The sequence below is a fragment of the Pinus tabuliformis genome, chromosome Q (genome assembly GCF_031772625.1).
Source record: "Pinus tabuliformis cultivar Carrire ecotype Pingquan chromosome Q, CPIR1, whole genome shotgun sequence".
In the NCBI taxonomy this organism is placed as follows: Eukaryota; Viridiplantae; Streptophyta; class Pinopsida; order Pinales; family Pinaceae; genus Pinus; species Pinus tabuliformis.
Genome location: NC_142296.1, coordinates 1044481144 through 1044500718, shown reverse-complemented (window position 1 = coordinate 1044500718; position 19575 = coordinate 1044481144). Strand labels below are relative to the sequence as shown.

At 38.7% G+C, this 19575-nt stretch overlaps 1 protein-coding gene across 4 annotated transcripts in view; it reads left to right on the top strand.

The window, feature by feature from the left end:
• Positions 1-2485: 2485 nt before the first annotated feature.
• Positions 2486-19575, top strand: part of LOC149223078 (uncharacterized) — a 211872-nt gene continuing 194782 nt past the window's right edge. For 3 of the 4 annotated variants that reach the window (XM_089385744.1, XM_089385743.1, XM_089385742.1), the window contains exon 1: positions 2486-2622. The gene's annotated coding sequence lies outside the window, so the exon portion shown is untranslated. The remainder of the gene's footprint in view (positions 2623-19575) is intronic. The other variant, XM_089385745.1, reaches the window with a different exon arrangement.

Below are 19575 nucleotides of genomic sequence, written 5' to 3'. Positions count from 1 at the left end.
TTAGTACATGATTACAAAAAAGATATGTAATTGTCCAAAAAAAGCACATGAGAGGTCATGTACATGCTGCATTTTGTGTACGATGATCAGAAAAGGGCCTATGGTAATACTGATAGTGGTATGGGCCGTTCTGCTCTATGATCATCCAAGTACCAAAAACCAGTTGTGTTGCTTCCTTGGATAAACCGTCGGAAAGTTGTTTCCTTTCCTTGTAAATGTGATGACATGAGACATAATCAAAATGAGTTTTTAATGAAATAACTTCATCCAACAATTTCTGAGTGTGTGCACGTGACATGCTCACTATTGATTGAACCAATTTGTGATAATTTTAGAATCATCAAAAATCTGTAATTGTCGACACCCTTTTTCAATGGCAAAGAGGAGGAGGATTCTTAGATTGTTTAGTTATTCGTACCCTTGCCTAAACCCATTTTCAATTTGAAAAAAATGTTTTCATTTAGATAAAGAACTGCACCACCGCCACATCTACCTTGCTGAGATGATCCGTCAAAATATGCCCATGGAAATGTGCGGTCAATAGTCTCAACAATTATATTTTGTGGGTTTTGATGCTGATCATTATCGGGAATCAAATTATAAATTACAATTATTTGTGCACTGATAAGATCCCAATGCTTGAAGATATCTTGGAATATTTTCTGATTTCTACCCAACCAAATGCCCCAACAAACCAAAAGAGGAAGATTTCTGAGTTTAGGAGGCTGAGCCGTGTCCCACCATGTCATCCAAGCTTCACTTATAATATCCCCTACCATCTTATATGAATTGTTCCCTTCCATCTTATATGAATTGCCAAAGGCCGATACAATAAATTCAAATTATGAGTAGAATAAAGACAATGTAAAAATATAGTTCACTCTCTCCTTATCGCTCTAACACATTCAAAACACATAAATTTTAAATACATTCAAAATTAATAAAAAACAATTTCTAAAAAGAAAATTTAAACAAATAAAATAAATTAATAAATATATTTATTACAATTAATATATATATAATAAAAACAAAATTAAATTAAATCACATTTATTTTAAAAATAATTTCAAAACATATAATTTTTTTAAATCACCCTTCATCCAAAACCCCATAAATTCAAAACATATAAATTTTAAATATATATAAAATTAGTAAAAAATATTTTTTTTATTAAATTATAAAAAATAAATTTAAAAAATAAAATAAAATACAATTAATCACTTATCATATAAAAATATTTCAATTTCTTATATAATAAAAACAAAATCAACCGAACAACAGTTTACTTTTCGTTATATTTTATATAATAATAGCAAAATAAAATCAAACAACAATTTACCTCACATTTTATTTTATATAATAATAATAAAATTAAACCAAACAACATTTTCGGTCACATGTGTTATTTTACATAATAATAATAAAATTAAACCAAACAACATTTTTGGTCACATGTGTTGTTTGGTCACATTTTGTTTTATACAGTAAACACAAAATTACACCAAACAACATTTTACCTCACGTATAAAATTAAACCAAACAACATTTTACCTTTTTTTTTGTTGATGGAAGGCGATGTTTACCTCACATTTTACCTCTTTGATAATGAAATGCAATCAATAATAACTCTGTTCAATTAGCTTTTCATTTCAAATTGCAGATACGCTGACAGCTAGCTTTTGGGATAATCTATTTAACGAGCTAGCTCTTGGGATAATCTATTTAACGAGGGGTTTGTCGAGAAAATGAGAACATTTATTGTGAAGCTACACAAAAAAGAGGACCGAATACATCAACCAGATAAAGAAGCAATCTGTTCGATAGACTATCTTTAGACTAGTGGACGTTAAAATAATTTCTTTCTTTCTTTCTTTCATCTTCATGTGAATGAATCAATTTCCAACCAAAATTTACCTTCGAAAATGGAGTGACTGTGTGAGGTTAGCTACCATGTCATATGAATGAATAACTTTGATGATGGGAGTTGTGAGAATTAACAGAGAAGTATGTGAGAATTAAATGGCACGTCATGAATAAATTTGGTAGGGGAGATCAAGGGTTAAAATGATGAAAAAAAGGGGTTAATTTGATGGAAGATTTTAGGGTCAAAATGGAAAAAAATGATTTAATTTGATGGAAGATTTTAGGGTCAAAATGGAAAAAAGAAGATGAGTGACTTCTGATGTAAGATTTCAGGGTTAAAATGGAGAAAAAACAAAGAAAAGGTCGGCAATCATGACCGGTCATGGCCGCAGGAGCATGACGATGAAACCTCGAGACCATTCATTCGCACTAACAGGATTTCACGATCCTCGATTCTATTCTTCCTGGTGGGGGGACCCTTAGCTTGGTTTGCTTGCTTTCCATTCCACTCCATGGATTTATCCACTTGCATTCACTTAACTTCCTACAACTGACCCCACACTCCCTTCCGGACATCCGCGTAGGCACGTCTCCCATTTCCCGGAATACAGACCTCACTCCTAATTATTCGCAACCCGATCCACCCTTTAAACTCTTTCCGGATGTCCAGTTCCGGGCCAATTCACTGCAATTTCATCTCGTCGTTCTCCTCCGCGAGTCTCGAACCCGAAACCACCTGAGGCAAAATCAGATCCGGAGGTGAGGATTTCATCTCAATATATCTCGTTGGCATTGTTCTTAGATGTCCCTGAGCTTTGTGTTTTTACTTAATTGTTGATTTTTTGAATGACTTTTCACGTAATTTTGGTGTCATTCGGAAAATCTTATTTTGGAAAACCTGAATTTGTTGAATTAGATAACCTGTGATCTGCTCAAGTTCAAGTTGATGCTGTATTTATGGTGGCACTAATTTAAGTGGTTAGATATGTTCTCTTCTTGCCAGAAGCAGTACAGGGGAGATTTGGAAAATTGTACTTTTGCTTTATTAATCAATGGCTGTCCCACCTTACGTATCTCTGCTAAATTGCACTAGACTGATCCATGTGGGAAATTGTTTCCCTTGGTACACAGATATAATATTATGCTCAGGGCAGAATGTGAAGTGTGCTGAGCGACCTGAGGAATTGCACATAAGTCCCCTGTAACCTGATCTTCCATGCCATTTCGCGAAAAATTTACAGAAATTGTGGCAAGTGAAGCTGCCTAGATCAATTTCCTTCTATGATTACATTGATTCCATCTATTAGGATAGTACACAAAACTACAGTTAGCTGGGTATCCCAAAATGATTACACTTAAACTTTGACATTCTCCATGTCCTATAGCATGACTTTTAAGAAAATTGTGGTAAACTGATCAGTCCAACTGATGCAATATCCTTTGTTGTATCTACAACTCTAACATTACCTTGAACCTATAACACCATCTATGGATATTTCAAAGTTTTGGTTCATGATACTTAAATTACTTATCCTAGATTACAGACAGTTCGCCCTGGAGTAGCTTTTGGATGAACGGCGTTTCTGGAAAGTAGAGTCTCCCTCGTGACCGTAAGGGAGGTTGAGGGAAGTCTACCAAGTGATAGCACTGACAGTGAGTGTCTATAAATTATACCTCAATAGTATCCATATCATTTACCATGATATTTAACAGCATCATGGTGATGTGAGCCTCCTAGCTCATTCCCTGCTATGATTACATTCATCTCAAAAGCGGAAGGGAGATATCAAGAAAGCTGAGCTACCTAGGTGATTAATGCCCAACAAACATCTATACCCTTCTATCATGGTTACACAGGGTACTGCATTAAGCCAAACTCCTTAGGTGACTGAGATCTTGATTTGAGTCGGATCATCTGTCACGACTTGATAGTTTAAAGGAAACGGGTAAAGTGAACTTGGTAGGTGGTTGGGGCCCTGATTAGATAAAGATTACCTGCTATCCCTAAGTAAACTACCTAGTTCTTAATGAGTCTTGTGAATCATAATGTTCCCCATTTTAAGGGAAGATATGTTCAGTGAAGTTTCCTTTTCAATTTTCATCTTGTTTAAATCTATGTCATCTGTGAGATCTATCTTGACTAAAGAGAACCACCGAAAACTGAACTACACACCTAGTGAAGCCTGGTGGCATTCATCCCACATATCAACTGTGGCCGGCCAAGGTTCATCGATTATGTCACATTCTAGTTAAAGTATGCCATTTGTATGTGGAAATCATTTGATCGACAGGCTTTCTGGCTTTTTTTCTCAGAAGATTAATTCTGCTTCATCAATAATGCGAATTATATAGGGGCCATGGTGAGCTGGCCTCCAGACTGGATTCTGACTCCTGATTATGTACTGGTCAGTTATAGCCTATAATGAATGGAAGAAAAACCATCACAAACTCACTACTAATGGTTTTTGCTTTTTTTTTTTAACAAGAACCAAGAATAGCTATTATATGAAAAGCACGGAGCTAAAGCTCACTTTAGATACATGTTTTACATAAGCAAATTGGAACCAGTGGACATGGTCAGGAATGGAATATGTATCAACCACCATCTACAGAATTCTGACCTTGAAGCTTTTGAACAAAACACTACTGTATTCCACTTGTACATTTGCCAACACTGACCTAACAAAAACCGAAATTTACAAAGCATCCACCCCTTTTGGCCCTGTTAAGGAAGGGGGACATACCCCTTTTTCCCTGCCACCAAAGTTCACCTTGATTTAGCCGTGATCCCAAATTAGCCATTTGATCTGCCTTGGAGTTGTTTGATCTGAGAACATGGAGACATTTTTCTTGGGGATAGACTGATACAACTGACAAATATGCTTGAAAATCTGACTTAACTTTGTATTTGAAGGGAGAGATCCTGAATATCCTGAATATAAATGGTGAATTATATTCAAAGAATCATCAAAATCCATCACCTTCTGAATTCCCAGATTCATAATTTGCCTCAAACCCTGATATAAGGCATAGGCTTCAGCAATGTTGTTGGGAGTGTGACCTAAAACCCAAGCATACCTATGTTCTTGTTGATTCTCAGGGCAAAAAATTACACCCCCCCAGATTCATAATTTGCCTCAAACCCTGATATAAGGCATAGGCTTCAGCAACGTTGTTCGGAGTGTGACCTAAAGCCCAAGCATACCTATGTTCTTCTTGATTCTCAGGGCAAAAAATTACACACCTGCTCTTGCCAACCCTACTGCTAATTGTTTTTATTAATGAATTTGATCAGTATCAGTCTCTTGACAACAATGGAAACCTTGGCTAGGTCCGTTATTTACAGGATCTAAGCCATGATCTTTATAGAAATGTAAACCAAACCATGGTAACAATCACTTAGTGTTTGGAAGAACAATGTTGTCTTATGTCATCTTTTACATCTGTAAAGTAGATCAAGTAAGCTGGGCTTCCCATGTGATTGAAGTCATCGTTACATTTGTGTTTCACATTATCAAACGGCAAAGGAGATTACTGTATATTGACCACCCTGGGTGAGGGGCCTTGGTTACATTTTACAGTTTATGGTGATGGGCCGATGGCACAGCAAATCACAATAAGCCCAGCTCTCAGACGACTAGGTAAGGGGATCTGCAAGTCAAAGCGGGAATGTGAACGACAACGAGCATGCCCCTTGTCAACCTGAAAGCCAACAACTACAATGCTAGAGGAAAAACCTGCAAAAATAGAGTCGCCTCATCATAGAAGACAAGGAGACATTGGCTCCATAATACTGTGAAGTATGGACCAGGGGGCGTGGGCGGCTAGGAATCCAGCCGCCCTGCCCCCCACTCCATGCAAAAAAACACCTGTGAAAGAGGGAAAACAATAAAGAAGAATATATCAGAACAGGAGAAGGGAAATCACAAAAATAATCAGCAAAGAAAGCTCACTGATCTGTAAAAAATGCCGCTAGGGTTTTTTTCTGTTCTCGCCGCTCCAATAATATATATATATATAAAATTTTTAATTTTCTCCCCATATAATCAAGCACCCCACTTTCCAGCCCGCAGGCAAAGGGTAAGATATTCTTTAGGGCGCAAGGCCATATAAATCACAACAAGACTTGAAGCCATTACAACGATATACTTGATATAAGTTCAACATGTCACTTGTGGGAATTGAACATGGGTGGGCAAGATAACAAACTTTCCTCCCAACCACCTGAGGTAAACTCAATATTTATATATCCTCCCAACCACCCGAGATAAACTCAGTATATATATATATATACTGGGGTCACAGGTTCAAAAACAGAGGGGGGTAGAGTATGTATGCCTTCGTAGACTTAGCAGTCAAATCGCTGCGCGGAGGTGGGTCCCTTGTCCCACAAACAAGGGGGTCTCATACACCAATTTGGTGTTTGGCTTGGCCGTGACCTTAAAATTGGATAATATATATATATATATATATATATATATAAACTTGAAAATGAAATATAACATAAAACAGTAAGAAATTAAAATCAATAAACATGTACGAGTAAGAATTTTTTAATTTTTAAATTATACAAATTGGAGAAATCAATTACAAAACCATGCTAGAGATAACATTCGCCTTTCAGTTCTCTCATCAGGTTCAAATTTTTCTTGATGTTTGAATTCGACTTGAGGTTCATCTGTGAGGTTTTCCAAACCTTAGTGAACTTGACCATTGTTTTTAGGTTTGAGGAATTTTAAACTTAGAGGTTGAAGTTTGGTGAACCCTGTGACTTATATTTCATCCTCTCCACTGGGAAATGCAGAAATAAGTGGTGTAATAAATGGGTGTGGGAGTTGCAATTGCGGTTAGCTTTTTGCGGTCATACTCTGTTGATTCAAATATTGTGAAATATAGCTTTCTAAACTATTAGCTATAATATTGTTGCTACGATTGGATGGTCTAATTCAAGAGCAGTGTGATTGAAATTTCCATCAATAGGCCAATTGGGCATTGTCACCATCGAGCTGCCAAAATTATTAATACTTGAACAAATTGATTCTTTTCATTGTGTCCTAGGCAGAGGGGGAATTTTTTTCTCCACCTTGTTTAGTATCCCATCTGAATCTGTTGTTATTGATAAGTCGCTTAAATGCTTGCTTTAATATAGTGCCATCATGAACTAACTGTATCATCACTGTGACAAATTACAGACTGGAAACTTGCATAAATTTTTTCTGTTAAGGAGCATATGATATGCCCTACTACCTGGATAACTTGTCCATATGTTTCAGATGAGAAGGCTCTTAAACGCTTGTTCTATTTTAGTGCTGTTCTGTGCTAACTGTATTGTTACTGTGGCAAATTACAAAGGACATGGAAGATCCTTATATACTAAGTAGAGGGTAGGGCTTTTTCTCTAGGGAGAATCTGGAAGATAACATTTTGGCGCTGTTGTCAGGGATAAAGTTCAATCTCTCGTATTTGAAGTCTAGATTCACTTTCTTTTGGTGAGTAGGATTCCAATTTCTCCTTTAATTTACTCACCTGGCGACTCCACAAGAGGAGGGATCTAGTAGAGGGTTCTCAACTAGGAGTTCAAATTAAACCTTTTACCAGAGCCTTTCAGATCCTAAAAAGGCTTATAGAACAAGGAAGAAAGAGGTTTTCCAAGCTTCTTCTAGTGCCATTCTTGTAAATCTGTTCCCTTCTGTAACTTAAGCAATGATCATGGGTGATAAATCATGGTTTAGAAATGATTACGAACCACTCAATATGATTGGGAAAAATGGGTTTTCTCACACTATGCCCAATAATACATTAGACGGTTGCCTAATTTTCAGGTAACAATACAATTTCAGCTAAACAACACATCTCAAATTTCTGTATGGCTGTAGGTGGGCATAGGATTCCCAGTGAAAGTGAAGATTTAGTCATGAAGTTAATTGCCTTGACCTTTGAAGAGAACGCTGAATCATGGTTAAATAACTTATCTGGCAGCAGTATCATCGATTGGGATGCCTTCCATATTTTTTTCATTAAGAGGTGGGTTGTTAGAAAAGGTGCAAGATTGATGTTCACACAACCTCATGATATGATGAAGGATAGTTAGACAATTATGGAATTTGGGATGCCTTCCATAGTTTTTCATGAAGAGGTGGGTTGTTAGAAAAGGTGCAAGATTGATGTTCACACCAGTGTTGTGAAAAGCGCGATCGGGATTAAATCGGCGCGGGGAATGAATCGGAAAAAATCGGGAAAAAAAAATCGGAAAAAATTGGGAAAAAATCGTTTGGTACAAAAATATTCATTTTTTTTTTCATTTTTTTTCAATTTTTTTAATATCTAAACCATCTACAACATAAAATAAATACATTGACACATAAATATGATAAAAAAACTAATATATAAGATGTTTAATATCATTTCTAGCGCTAAAATCACACATAACATTGAATCATGTCCTGAATAGTAAGTCCTGACTCTTGAGTCCCAACTCAGCCTCAAAATATCAACAAAAAATATGATAATGTATCTCATCATGTCATAATGTCATATACAATAAAATGAAAGTCTAATCCTCTTGATTTCCTCTGCCCCTCTTGCGAGAAAATGCCACAGCTTTCCCTTTCCCTCTAGATGTAGATGCTGGTGCCTGTGCTGGTGGAGATGGCAGTGGAGTCTGATGTGCTCTAGAAGCTAAAGAACTAGAAGTAGGAGCTATAGGAGGTAGACCACGTCCTCTACTGGTGGCAGGGGTAGCCCGGGCAGGTGGTGTCACCTGGAAACATTACAATCTCCCAATCCTGAAATCCTGAAAAACTGATAAGTCTGCTGGATTTCAAATGAAATCTAAAATTCTACTTTCTCCATATGAAATCCAATGAGGCTGGAACCACTCTCAAACATCTTGAGTCATTTCATGGTAATGTTAAAAATTTAAGTAAAAGTGACTCCTTAATCTTCATTTTCATCCTTTTACTTTAAGAATTTAACATTACCATGAATAGCATATCCGTACTAAGGCCCAGACTTGATCCCTCTGCGCGCGCCACTGTCCAAATGAGCAACTGAAAAACCAAAAAAAAGTTTATAAAATCGTGCTGCCCTGACCCCGAACGATTTTTTCCGTAAAAATCGTGATTTTTTGAAATAAGCGCAATTTTTTTAGTAAAAATCGGCAAAAAAAAGTAGGCGATTTTTTCGTATAAAAATCGCGATTTGATCGGCAAGCTGAAAAAATCGCGATTTGATCGCGATTTTCACAACACTGGTTCACACAACCTCATGATATGATGAAGGATAGTTAGACAATTATGGAATTTGATGAAAGGTTCGATAAGTTGCCAAGGGAATTTCCTCCTAATTTGAAACCAAACTATGGGATCATTTTATTGCATTATACAAATGCATTTGAAGGGCCATTTGGTTTTTTACTAAGAGATAAGTCCCCCACTACTTTGGAGTTAGCAAAGGAATATGTTAAATTTTGATGAAACTCTGCAACTACTTAGATGAATAACTGAAAACTGAAAATTAGTTTACTTTCTCCAAGATACAAACTTTCTTAACAATTCATAAGCACCAGAATAAAAACATAGAGATAAAAACACATCTCACAAAATTACACACTTATTTTTCTCAAGAAACCCAACAGGGAAAACCTGCTTGCTTGATGTGGTATTTTATTTATTGTTTTGGAGCAATCCAATCTATTACAAAGCATTTTATCTCTCTTGAGAAAGGTTCTGCTTCTCTCACAAATCTCAGTTGATATGGTTGATCTCGGCTAGCCTTGATCACAACTTGATCTCGGCCCTCTAGCTCGCAACCAATCCTTTGTTGCTTCCTTGACTTGCTTTGCAAACCTTGCTCTCTTGCTCGATCCCGCTCCTCCTTCCTTGCGCACTTGATAGCCTATTCCTTTGCGCAAATCCCCTATTTCCTAATGCACTTAAGTTCCTATTTTCTAGTGTACAAATGCCCTATTTCTTAGTGCACTTTCTGGCTCCTTTCTTTAGGACCCAACTCGCATTCACTGCGCACAACCAACCTCCTAAGTTCTAGCGCACTTGTGATCTGCTAAAACTTAGGACACAATCTCTGCGCTCTCCACAATCAAGGCTCCTCTCACAAACTCATGAGCTGTCTTGTCACACAAACCTTGTGCACAAAACTTATCAATTCCTGTGCCTTTGTCCTCCTCTTTATAGACCCAATTTGAACATGCAAGGAGGCCTAGTTCTATTTTAGAACTCGAGTTTTGATTGACGAGTTAACTGAGAGTGACACTCTTTCTCTCTCTAATCAACACTGGAGTTCTTAACTTGTTCTTCCTTCAATCAAGACTGAAGACTAACTTGCTCTAACTGAACTTGTAATTGCCACCTTGTTTTGTAGTCAAATTGATGAAGATTCCACTTAACTGAAGCTCCAACTCTACGCATGCTAACTTGATGATTATTCCAGTAAACTGGAAATAACTCATCCTAACTGAAGTCTAACTCATGAGCTCGCACTCATACTGGGAGAAGGACAATTCGAGGTCTTCACTAGCTAAGGCACAAGCTAGAAGACCTTTACTCGCTACATTTTCAACACTCCCTCTTAGCGAGGAAGGTACTTTTGGAAGAACCTCATCCACCTAGATCTGTCTTCAACACCACCACGTTATCTGTTGCTGCAACTACTCGCTTTGAACTATAAGACTTCCCTGCTTTGTGCTACGAAATCTGATTTGAAGACCTGTTCCTTCCAACCATGCTCCTATGATTTGAGTCTATCACCTCAGTCATAAGTGCCATGTACCCCATGTATCTCTGTGGCTGCTTACTTTGCCTGAATGTGGTACTGGGAGGTCCAACTCTCTCCTGACCCCCATTAAACAACTCGTCTGCCTATTTGGCTTGAACTCTCCTTGTATTAGGAGTCTCTGATTGAATGGTGCCTCCACTCGCCTTGGTCTCTTCTCCTCATCATCTTGTTGGTCGGCCCACTTGCCAACTAGCTGAGACTCAAACTGTGATACCGGTTGAGGCTCGTTCTTGGGAGCTCTATCCTACTCTCGCTCTAAGGACTCCTTCAGAGCTTTGCTCTCCTCAACCCTCATGTCTATACTCCATAGTATTAAAAACCGGCTGGTCTGCACCGGACTCCAGTCAAACCGCCCGGTTCATTGGCCAAACCAACCAAATCGGTCAAAAAATCGGTCAACCGCCCTCATTAGCTCTTGTTTTAGACAAACTGGGCATAAATTGGTCGTTTATGACAGTTTTCCCATAAACCGGCCGGTTCCGTCGTAAACCGGCCAGTTCATTGCCAGGTTGGTCGCAGACCTACTAGATGCATTCTTGGAGGCTTGTGAGGTGGTTTGGAGGGAAAATAAGGGTTGTTTTCCTCCAAAAACAACCCCTCCAAGCCAATAAAATGAAGTCTCCCCTCTCATTTTCCTTACACATCTCATTTGGAGTTTTTGTGAGCTTCAATGTGAGCTTGGAGAATGTTGAATTTTTGTTGGAGTAGTGGAACAACAGAGTTTGAGCTAAGTAGTAGCCACCATGCCTCCAAAAGCCAAGGATACTGCATGGGTTCATTGTGATATGATTGATGGCAAAATGATCTGCAAATATTGCCAAAAATCTATTGAAGGAAGGGGTATTAACAGGTTTAAGCAACACTTGGAGTTGGCTGGGATAGACGACCATGTAAAGCCATGTGGAACACCAAATGAAGTAATAGGGCATATTAGGGCAGAATACCTTCAAAAGTTCGAGACACAAGTCATTGAACCAACAAAGAAGTTTGTGACTCAAGCAGTTGCAAAGTTTGGGAGTCGAGACTCAACCAATTGAGTTTGATCATGATGAGAAGTTTCAAGTGATAATGTCGATCACTAATATCATATATGTAGACTTGTAGTAGGCCAGTGGCCCTATATATTGTAGGTTTTGTTTTTGGACTCTAGAGGCCATTCAGAGCCTCATTGATTATATATTTTGTTGCTGACATGTTAAGTCACTTGACACGAGACATGCAAGACGCAGAAATTCGAGTGTCAGACACAGGCACATAGCCCCCGCAGAACATGACACGTAGGACACGTTATATATTATTCTATATATATATATTAAAAATTAATACTAAATAGATATTTCTTACATAAATTTTCATTCATGATACAAATTCAAACACAGGTCTAGATTCTACATTGTCAATTTAAAATTTGTAAGTTTTACAAAGTAACATTATGCATACAAATACAATTGTGACAGATTCATCAATGATCCAATAGGAGAAACTTAGAAAGACAAGAAATTGCAGTTTTCTCATTAAGTCATCAAAATCAAAATGTGTTACATAGGTAGTAGTAATGCCAATGGAAAATAGAAATAGCAAATAAAAACAACTACAAGGTAGTAGGTATCTCATCAATCATCAGTATCAACATCACTGTCATGGTCACCACTGCTCTCCTCTGCTGCATCCTCCTCCTCTGTATCCAATGCCATCTCTGCATCTGTTGGTGTGGAGGATGACACCTCAAGAGTATCATCATCATCAAAAGTGACATGCTCTAGCACTGGGTGATTAAGACCCAAATTGGCCAATGCCAACTCAACACTGCTGTCCAAACTCATATCATCAGGAAAGACATCCCACATCTTTGTTTTTCCCTTCAATCACTCATTCCTTTGCCTGTAAATAAGACAAAGGTTGGTGTGCACATACACCATTGTCTTTGCCTTGGATTGATCAAGCCTGCTCTTCTTGACACTATACAAATTCCCATATGTGCTCCAATTCCTCTTGCAACAAGAGGATGACGTCACTTGAGAGAGTAGCCTCATGGCTAACTGTTGTAGAGGAGGGATTGTTGCCCCATGAGTTTCCCACCAAGAATAGGGTTTCTTAGGCCCCTTGTCTCTAATCACATCATAGCTTGCAAATCACCCAGTGCCAGTGGAAAACTTTGCAAAGGCATCCTTTACCTCATCAAGGGATGCTCTATCTTGAAATATCCGCCTCAATGCATCCTTCCTCCCCTGTGAAATTTCACCATCCATGTGAGGAGGGAATCTGCGGAAAGGTCCACCATTCAACCACTCATGGCTGTGGTATTTTGGGTTCAACAACTGAGCCAAACAATGCAAAGGTGTGCAATTTTTGTCCCATTTGCTGACAAGAATATACTTTATGGTGGTGAAGAAGGCCTCTGATGATGTGTCATACTTAGGGCACTCACTCTGTAAAATAATGGTCCTCACAGACTCAATCATGGAATCCCATCCCCTTATAAATCTCTCCTAGGATGGGTTGGTTTGTATCCGCAAATCGTAGCAAAACAATGATAGTGTCCATGTTAAAATTGACAACTAGGGCCAAACTCCATATGGGTCATCTTATTTATGGCAGCTGATATTTTGCTTGAATCCCTCTCATTGAGAGGTGTAGGATTGATCTAAAGATAATTCGATTTCGATAAGTATTCATGGAGTTATGAATTTATTTGCGTTATAAGACAATTCGTCAAGGTCGGCTAGCAACCAAATAAACCCCACATGTGCTCAACGTTTTAGTATAAATAGAGGTGGGCTTCAAGTCATTTCAACACACTTGGGATCTCTTCCTCTCTCTACTTGTCTTTGGGTTTTAGTAGGAGGAGAGATCCTAAGGAATAACATTGTCTTGATCCAGAGGGCAGAATGCCGGAAAAGCCGGAAAAGCTGGAACTGTTGGAAAAGCCGACACTGTTGGAAAAGCCGGAAATGTCGGAACTGCCGGAATTGTCGGAAAAGCTGGAACTACTGGGACTACTGGAACTGCTGGGAACAACCGAAACTGTTGGGAACAACCGAAACTGCTAGAATTGCCGGAACTGCCGAAATAGCCAGAGCATCTGTCTCCGAAGGAGAGCAGCATGCAAGGGACAACTAACTAACATTGGGACAGTTGTATGGTACTTAGCAGCAAATACACCAAGCATGCAATGTTACAACTAGCATGCAAGGGACAACTAGCATGCAACAACAAGTATGCTAGGGACAACAAGCAAGCAAGGTGCAGCCAACACATAGGTCAGGATGGCGACATGGTGCAACAATGGCACATAATGCAGTACAGTGATGGGTATAATCATGATTAATGAAGCGTGATGAGATGCAGCGTAGTGATGATGGGTGCAGCATGGTGCAGCGTGGTGAGGTGCAGCATGATGAAAAAATGCAGCACAATGATAGGTGAAGGAGTCACCTTCGAGAATCAGTTGAAGCAGCATGTCTTCAACTGATCTCATGTATCATCTTCTTAGAGATGATCTATGCTCTTATCTAGATAAGTCAAAGTGTTGACTTCTATTGTACACCTACTTTCTCTCTCTCTTTCTCTCTCTCTCTGCTGAACTATTGAAGAACATATAAGAAGAATTGATCAAGGGTTTCCCCACATTGGGGTTTGTCCTTGGCTAGCGCCACATCTTGTGTCCTCTTTTCTTGGCTTGTCTTCTGCGATTTATGTTTATGTTCTATCTGCAGTTTACTTTAATGCTGATGTGATTGCTAATCTAGAAAAGATATTGAGCTAACTGTGAAAATTGAAATAAATTGCTCTAAGCATAGAACATACCTAAAATTTAACAGTCCATGATCTTAATAGTGAGATCTACCCTCTCCTACCGAGCATCATCTAACACTGTGTCCTTCACTCTTTTTGAGGCTGCTTGATTTGTCTTCTCCAAAAAGACCAAAACTCTGAAATAACCATGGCCCTAAGAGCGGTCTTGACCTCCCTCAACCTCTTCAACATGATGAATGAAGAGACAAACCATGTATCTGCATTCTTCAACGATGATAGGTGGGTGTACTCCTTGTAGATTGTGAGGGCATTTGTATGATTTTGTACAAAGTTGTGGATATGCTGTGCATCCTCATTAATACTTCCAATCCAAGGCACATAAGAAACAATAGATTTAAGTGCTAAATTCAAGGAATGGACAATGCAAGATGTCCAAAATACTTGTGGATATTTAGCTTCCACAATCATGCCAACAACCTTGCAAATAGGTGCATTGTCTGTAATAATTGGCACACAAGAGTCAACACCTACATCTTCAATAATTTAATGAACATCTCACCAATATATTGTGCATGCTTGTATTGTCCAAGTGCATCCATTGATTTCAAGAAGATTGGTCCATTCAAGGAAGACACCATGAAGTTGATGAGTGGGTGGCATGCTAGAACTGTCCATCCATCATAAACAATACTAACTCCAGATGTTGGCCATGCTGATTTAATAGGCTCAAGCATTTTGTCCACCTCTTTCTTTGCCTTAGTCAACAATGTGGTTCTAAGCTTCTCTGACCCAGGGGCCACATACCCTGATGGAGCCCCTTGAGTTAGATCTCGACCATCTCTCTTTCTAAAAAATCTTGTCCATTGGACCAAGTGCCATTGCCTTTCTTTTTGCTGTTTGACCCACACCCCCACTAAAACTCTAAAATGGAAATTTGTCGCTGCTTTTCCTCATGAATGGAAGGGGGTCATCATTCTTGTTTTTTTAGATGATGCAACCACCCTTGCCACACCAACATTGGCCTCTTTTTCCATTTCTTTCCTCTTAGCTAAAGACACCTATGTACATGCTCCAATTCCACAACCTAGTAAGGCCAACAAATGAGCTTTCACACGGTAATAAGTGCTCCTAAAATGATTGTTGCAATAGTTGCATTTCCAAGCAACATTGCCTCCTCCCTTCAACTTGTTGCCCGACCTTTGATCTCTTGTGACATACTTCCACAGGGGATATTTGTTTTCTTGTGCCTGTTGTCTTTCTAAATTAATTCTGCCCTCAACATTTGAAGCTACCGTTGTAGCCCCACTTCCAATAGAGGGAACACTTGTAGACCCTGATGAATTGGAACAAGGGGGGCATCACGAATGGGAACATTCTTCCCTTTTGTTTGCCCTTTCCCTGTTGCCCTTGATTGAGCCATGACTGCTATAAAAAATAAAGAAAAAATGCACAAACTTGTAAAAAAATGGATATGCAAACTGTTGTAGCAAAAATGCAAAAAAAATAGAAGCAAAATGCACTTACTTGTTACTTGAATCACCTCCAAAATGCTCCCAAACCCTTTGTTAGAAGCTCCCAGACACCCACAACGAGGGAGACACTCAAGAATGAGTGACAAATGAGCCCAAATTAGGCTTTAAAGGCCGCGCGACATGCATTTTTGCCGGACACTTGTTCCAAAATTGAGATACGATGGACACGATCTTAGGATTCACGTGCCCTTCGAATCCCATGTTCCAGGACACGATGGACACGACAATCAGACACGTCCTAGAGAATTGTGTCCGATTCGCGGGATTCGAGACACCAGGGGGGTTTGGACGAATCTAGTTTCTTAGTTGATATGTATTGCACTTGGTGCCATTTTGATATAATCACCTTTACATGGTATATATATGAGCAAACTTTGCATATTTTGTGTCTATTGGTTTAGAATTATGGTTTTAAATCTTAAAAATAGTTTTTTTTTCATTAAAAATTAATTATTTCATGTGTTTTTTTAAAACCGGTCCATTGAGATCTAATCAGTGTTGGTTTGAAACCTAGTTTATTAGTTGGATTGGTCCAGTCACCAGTTCTGGTTTTGAATGGTATGCTCTACTCTGTGCACTTCTTGCCTTGCTGCTCAAGGTTGTGCCTGTTTCAATCTGTAGCAAGTACGTATTCTTCTTCCTCACACTATTTGCTTCTTACATCCAAAAGCTAAGTGCTTGAGGTAAGCCTTACTTTTGCTAAAGATGGCATCATAACCCTTGTCCTCAAAGGTAGCTACTGAAACAAGGTTCTACTTCAGGCCTGGAACATAAAGGACATCTCTGAGATGGAGAGAGCTACTTGATTCCCTCTCAAAACTGATAGTACCAACTCCCCTAGTTGAGTACTTGCCATCATCTCCTAGCTTAATCTGAAACTGCATCTCCTTCTCCTTCAGGTGGCTGAAATACTCCTTGTTCCCGTGTTGAGAAATGTAACTAGTTTTGATCTTCATAATTGTTGTACTCATTTCAATACGTATCCTATGTAACAAACAAGAAAAAGAAAAGAGAAATTATTATTATCAAAGCATGGGTTTCATGCTCATTAGTGATGGTCTTTAAGTAAAAGCATGTTCTTTGTGCTTATAGGGTTTGTCAGGTCTTAGGATTTATTGTCATGAGTCAAAGGAGTCAACATCATGTTTATTAGACCCTTCCGGGCAATTTGTAATTGTAAAACGAATTATTTCGAGTCTAGAAAGTCTTGGAATCTCCAAGAGTACAAGTTGGCCCTGGGATCCTCAAGTTGGCCTAAAAGAGGGAATTTGATCCCTTGAGAAGGCCATAAAAGGGAGCATTTGATCTCATTTGGACACACACACTCACAAGTTCAATCTATCAAGGAAAGAGTTCGATCTGTAGCTGGGAAGCTGGGAAAAGGAGAGTGAAGTTCTAGAAGAAGTTGGGAGGCCGAAATATCTTGTCTTTGGGCTCTATCTCTCTCACATGTGCGAAGAAGCTAGGGTTTTTGCAGCCAGAAAGAGGCCGAAGTTGCAGGTCCGAATTGTTGGGGAGCGAAGTTGTTGCTGGGGAGCAGAATTGTAGGAACAAGTTGCTGGATAGAGTGAAATCCTTCTCTTGACCTTGTTGACCTTGGGGAGAGCTATTTTGCTCCAGGAAGGTCTCTAAAGGAAGATAGATTAGGGTTTCTGCAACAGTTGTTGGGATGAAGTCGCTGGAGGATGAAGTTGCTGGGTCAAGTAGCTTGGTAGTTGTTGGTAGGTCGAAGTTGCAAGAAAGAAGTAGTTTGAGGGAAGGTCTTGAGGAAGGGCTGAATTGGTACTGGGAGAAGGACTTGGTCTAGGGATTGGGCCACTATATCTCATTCAAAGCAAATTCTAAGAAGAGAAGAGTTTCTAGGTTTTCCCCTTTGGGGTTTTGCCCTAGCTGAGAGCTTATATCTGTGTCCTCTTTTGTTGTTACTATTTCTTGATATTGTTTGATGAAAATATCTAACTAAAGAACATAAAGAAGATAACTAAGTCTCACAAGCAAGTGTCAAGATTGAAAAAAATATGTTATAATTACCGCCACTTTACATTTTCTAACATGGTATCAGAGCTAAGGTGATCAAGGAAGGCAGCCAAAAGGACACTAGAAAGAATTGTTGATCAAGAAGCTCTCAAGGCCTAAAAGAAGAAGAATATTGTCTCTTGAAAGGATCCACTAATCTAGGGTTACATCAATCTCATAAGAAGGGTGTTGATCTCGGAAAAGGAAGTCTACTTGGAAGGCATCAATCTTGGATGTTGTTCGTGGAGGAATTCTAGGGAACATCTTTCAAGGGTATCATCAAGAACTCTCTGAAGGTCTTGAACGCATCAAGAAGGTTGGGAATACTATTCAAGTACTATACTATCTCATAATGGCTGAATCGTCAAGTCATGTAAGTTATTTCTACAAGGAGAGCAACAAGCTCATTGGGGTAGTAAACTATCTAGCATGGAAGAAGAGGATTGACTTGATACTCATAGAGCAAGATGTAATGGGATATGTTACTGAAGAAATTACTGAACCTGGGAAAGACAAGACACAAGAACTAGCAAGGTACAAGAAAGGGGAAGTAAGAGCTCAAAGGATCATAGTAGAATCAATCAAGGATTCTCTTGTTCCTTTTGTAGCAAATTTGAAGACTTCCAAGGCCATGTATGACAAGCTATGTACTCTGTAAGTACAATAGGTCAAAATATGTCTTTGCGAAACAAGCTATATAGAATGAAGAAATCGAAGGATGAGGATATGACATCCTTCCTCATGAGAGTCTCTCAATTAAGAGACCATTTACAAGGACTTGGGGAACTGATCACTGATTCAGAGGTAACCATATGTGTTCTAAATGCATTGCCATCGGAATGGGGCAACTTTGCAACGAGTATCTACTCCAAGAAGGATTGAACTCCCTTTGATGAGTTGTGGGCACAATGCATACTAGAAGAATCAAGATTCAAGGTTCAAGGTCAAGGATGACATTGGGTCTAATGAGCAATATCAAGCCTTTCTAGCTTGAGTCAAGAAGATGAAGAAGGGAAAATTTGCCAAGTCCAAGAAGAAAGATATGTCCAAGGTGTAATGCTTCAAGTGTCAAGAATTTGGACATTATAAGAGGGACTGTCCAAATCAACAGAACAATAAGAGGAAGGACAGGAGTGAAGCTCATGTCGCTGAAGCTATGGGAGAACCTAAGAAGAAGGCAAAGAAGGAAGAAGTGAAGGATCTTTACTACTGAAAGAAGGTTCACTGACTTCTAGGTTCTTTATGAACATTTTTCTTTTAATAATATGTTTTGCATAAGCATCATAGGATATAAACATATGATAGTAGCATGTCTTGAACTTATATGATTATGTTGCTTGGTAGAAATCATCTAGGAAAAAATGTTAGACCATTTTGCATATTGTTCATCCAAATATTATCTAACACTATGTTAGAGGTTGTCATCTTGCTTAAGAGGATCATTGTGATCCAGGAAGGACCATTATATTAAGAAGTCCTTATGGAAAGCATTATGATAGAAATAGTATGTATTCTATGTAATGTGGAAACATGCTGGTAAAAAGGGATGAAAGGTTGCAATGGGTCAAAATGAAAACTTTTTGTATGGATAGCTAGATGATTGGATGAAAGCATA